General features: G+C 44.1%; 1 pseudogene; it reads right to left on the bottom strand.

Moving 5' to 3' along the window:
* Nucleotides 1-1795: 1795 nt before the first annotated feature.
* Nucleotides 1796-3944, bottom strand: LOC102813368 (annotated as a pseudogene).
* Nucleotides 3945-4555: the final 611 nt, after the last annotated feature.

Raw genomic sequence — 4555 nt, 5'->3', positions numbered from 1 at the left:
ATAGATAGATAGATAGATAGATAGATAGATAGATAGATAGATACAATATAAAGAGATTAAAGAGGAATCATTGGTTCTCTTTTCTAGAGAATCCTGACTAAGACAGAAGAATAAATAGGGTGGGAAGTCCCTGGCTAGAAGCCAAGGCCTGCAAGAAGAAAGAAGGGGAGGAGGCTGCCTTCGGGCATCAGCCCTGAGAATGCTTCAGCCTCTGCACCCTACACAGCGGCTCTCAGAAGTACTGACTTGTTTCAAAAGCTTCCAGAAATGGCATCTGGACTATTAAATTGGGCTGAGCTTGATAAGTGTTTATGTGTGGTTGTTATGAATCATAATCAACTTGCCAGCAATGGGCTAGTTTGTTTTATTTGTTGGTTGGTTTTGGTAGGTGCACGTCTTTGAACGTCAGAGTATAAAGATGAAGAGAATAAAGATGAAGCACTCACCTCCCGGCTCTGTGTGCTTAGCTGCATTATTAATGACCTAGGCCTTGCCTGGGAAGTAGCGGGCTCCAGGAGGTTTTATGAAGTCATTGCTCACAAGCAGGTCAGAGGCCTGGAGCAGGAGAGGGACTGAGTTTGAGACAGAGGCATCTCCCTGGCGCCTGTGGTTCCTTTTCTCTCCTTTCAACCCTCACCTGGCTGTGTGATCCCAGCCAGCCCCGTGCTTTACCTCCACATCAATATTTCCCATCAATTTCCTTCCAATACCCTGAAAAACAAGATGTTCTCAGAGGTAGTCCATGTCACGTGGGCTTTAAGGAAATTAAACATGGGCTTGCTGAAGATACTGGAGCAGTAGTTCTTAAACCTCGGTGTGCCTCAGGGTCATCTAGAGGACTTGGGAGCACAGAGATTGTTGGGCCCCGCTCTAAAGTTGTGTCGCCTGTAGGTTTGGGATGGTCCAGAGCATTTGCCTTACTGCCTATGCTACTGGTCCAGGGAACACACTCTGAAAATTTCTGGACTATAGAACAAAACAAAACAAAATCCAAATCAGTTTTCATCAAGTTGATACTGTCTCATGGTCAGAGTAGAATAGTGGGGGTTTCCAATCACTGAGTTTTTGGAAGCATATCACAAGTCTTTTCCCATGGTACATCTGGGTGGATTTGATCTGTAGCTTCAGAGTTGAGTGGTTCACTTCTGACATCCAGGGACTCCTGAGGGACTATAAATATTACATGATTTTAATCGTGTTATATTTGGGGCCAAACAAAAGTTTGAATCTGGTTCTACAGCTCTGTGAGCGAGTTACCCAAATTCTTTGCATCTATTTCAACATCTGTAAAATAGTATTTCCATGGAGATGAAACTAGTCAATAATGAAGCCTCAACTAGTTAAAACAATCTTTTGTCCCTTTTTCTTTGCAAGCCACTGCTAGTTAAAACAACTTTTTTTTTTTTTCCCCTTTGAGTATATACCTAGGAGTGGGATTGCTGGTCATGTGATACTTCTGGAGCCCTTGTGGCACAATGGATAAAGCACTCAACAGTTTGTACGCACCTAATGGGTCCACAGGGGGAAAGCCTGGGTGATTGGCTTCCATAAAGATTATAGCCTAGAACCAAGTGGCTTTACTTGGTCACATGAGGTTGGAGTCAATTCCACGGCACCTAACACCATGGTAATTCCATGTTGAACTTTTTTGGCGGGGGGGGGGGGGGAGTGGTATCAAATTACTTTATCTGAAGGAATGCTACAAATGAAACTGAAGTAGGCTGTTTTGGTACATGTGGCTACCTTGGTGGTCCAGGAAGTCATGCCTGTGGCCATGGGGAAGACAGGCTAAAGCTCAGCTCTCTCCATCACTGTCTCCTAGGGTGGGCTTGTCAAAGAGATACTCCACCAGGCCAGAATCCAAGGCCCTCGTCTTGTGCAAGTTAGTTACATAGTCGCCCAATTCTTTGATGGATTTCACCTACCTGCGCCTTCAGGTAATGCGTTTCAATGAAGTCACACAAATGGGGGTTGTTCTTGTCAGTGACCAGTTTGTGCAGTTCCAGTAGTGACTCATTCACATTTTTTTCCAAGTGCAGCTCTTACTCCATTGCATTCAGCCCGCTCTCCCAGTCATCCCCATCTGGTTTCTTGATATCCTGCAGGAAGTTCTGACCAAGACCTCGTTGGTTCTGCAGCTTCATCAGTTTCTCAGCATGTTCCCGCTCCTCATGAGACTGGTGCAGAAAATATTTGGCAAAAATTTTTCAAAGCCACACCATCACGGTGGAAGTAGTAAGACATGGAAGGTAGACATAGGAGGCATACAGCTCCCCGTTGACCTGGTGGTTGATGGCAGCCTCCAGTCCTGGTTGTAGTTCTGGCATGAGTGGGGAGCAGGGACCTTAGGGCATCCAAGGGCGGGCTCATCTGGCTGGAGGTGGTAGAGGGTGATGGGGAGGGGCCTGTTGGGGGAGGCTGGTGAGCGCAGGGTTCCACTGAAGCACTGTTGGCAGGAGACCGTGGCTCTGCGAAGAATCTACTCATGTTGAACTTTTTGAAGAACTGTCATATTGTTTCCCACAACATCTGCCCCATTTTCCATCCTACCAACAATGGATGAAGATAGAATCCAGAATGATCTTACTCCCTGTTATTATGGATTGAATTGAGTCTCCTAAAAATGTGTTATAAAGCCTGACCCTATGTTTACAGTCCAACTTGGAAATGAATTTTATTTGTTTTGTTAATGAACCAGTATCAGTGCAGGGTGTGTCTTAAATCAATCTCTTCTGAGATATGAAAGATATTAAACAAGCAAGTGAGCTAGCTCAGATGTGGGAAGAGGGATACCACGTTACAGGACGATCTAGGAGCCAAGAATAGAAGCTAAAGAGAAGAGGACCTTCCCCAGAGCTCATAGAGAGAGAAAGTCTTCCCCAGAGCCAGCACCCTGAATTTGGACTTCTAGCCTCCTAACTGAGAAAATATTTTGTTTGTTAGAACCACCCACTTGTGGTATTTCTGTTATAGCAACACTGGATAACTAGAATGACTTCCTTCACTTTCAAGCCCTCCTTCTTCTCTTCCCACTTCACTTCTCTGGGATTTAACACCAAGTTTCACTTTCCTCCTCTGTTGGCTCTCACTATCTTAGGGGATTGAGTGCCTAAGAAAAAAGTGTCTCACATTTTTAGGGGACTCAACTGCTCACAAGTATGACCACCTGGTCCCAGAGCAGCCCCTGTGCCTTTCATTCACTTGGCACACTTAAAGGGTACAGGCAGGTAGTCAAACTGTGGGGAAAGTCTGGTGACAGCTACAAATTGACAGACATGTCCCACCATTCATGTGCTGGTCTTCTGCCTTTCTGTTCATGCAATGATAATGTTCTTTGGCTCCTGTTTTCTTTCCAACATGATTTCAAACCAAGTAACAGTATCCAAGGGACTTGAAATGTCTAAAGCCACAAAGCCTGTCATCATGAATCTGTTTCTGCCCCAGTCATCCCAAAGTGTGATTCCAGGGAACATTGTAAATTACAGTTAGGTGACAACTAAATGCCATACAAACATGCCGCAAGCCTCATCAGCTCAGTGTGAATGACAGAAACAGGCTGCAAAATTAATATGTCATATACACATCTCTAGCTTGTCAGTTGTTTTTCCTGATTTAACCACATTTATGGTTTTATCAGCACTAGGTAATATTCAGCCACTGAGTGGTCCTGTTGGAATTATAAACGTGTCTGAAATGAACATTTCCATCAACAACCTCCTTACAGATGAGAAGAGTTTGAAGACACTTCCCTGATGTTAGGGAGACCTGGTAGTGAACCATCAGCTACCCTGGGGGAGAAAGATGAGTCAGTCTTCTACTGTAAAGATGATTGCCTTGGAAACACTATGGGAGGTTCTAGTCTATCCTATGGGGTCACTATGAGTCAGCATTGACACAGCAGAAACAGGTTATGTTTTCTTTTGGTCCCTGACGTTGTAGTTCATGCTGTGTGTCAACCTGGTTAGGTTACAGTGCCTGGTTGTTTGATCAAACACTAGTCTAGCTGTGTGAGATTGTCAGTTGCCTTAAGTAAAGCAGATTGGTTGCCACATTATTGTGGGTAGACTTAATCCATCAGCTAAAGGCCTTAAGAGCAAAAAGGGTTTTTTCTCATGGCATTGTTCTGTCTCCAGACTATAGGCATTCTGCAAGAACGATCTTCACTTCCTGTCATCTGATCTTCAGGTTTTGGGAAACAAGATTGATGGATTCTCTTTCAATCAAGTAAGCCAATTCCTCACAAGAAACCAATTCCCATTGTATTTTCAAGGCATCTGTAACTCCCCATAGAAAAAGGCTTATTAAATTTGCTGTGTTAGTTTAGTCAATTCAGAAAAAGGCCCAGGTCTCTAAAAGAGGAGCAATGACATTCCAAACTGAGGAAGGGTGTAGTACCTTGAATTTATTTGATATGGCTTTTCTATCCAATGTCTTAATTCCCACCAAGTGATTGGGTTTGTTGTTGCTGTTAGGTGCCATCGAGTCAGAACCAACTCATAGTGACCCTATGCACAGCAGAATGAAACAATGTCCGATCCTGGGCCAACCTCACTAC

This window comes from Chrysochloris asiatica, unplaced genomic scaffold (assembly GCF_000296735.1).
Source record: "Chrysochloris asiatica unplaced genomic scaffold, ChrAsi1.0 scaffold00022, whole genome shotgun sequence".
Lineage (NCBI taxonomy): Eukaryota > Metazoa > Chordata > Mammalia > Afrosoricida > Chrysochloridae > Chrysochloris > Chrysochloris asiatica.
Note: the sequence above shows the minus strand (reverse complement) of the source record. Positions and strands in the feature narration are given on the sequence as shown.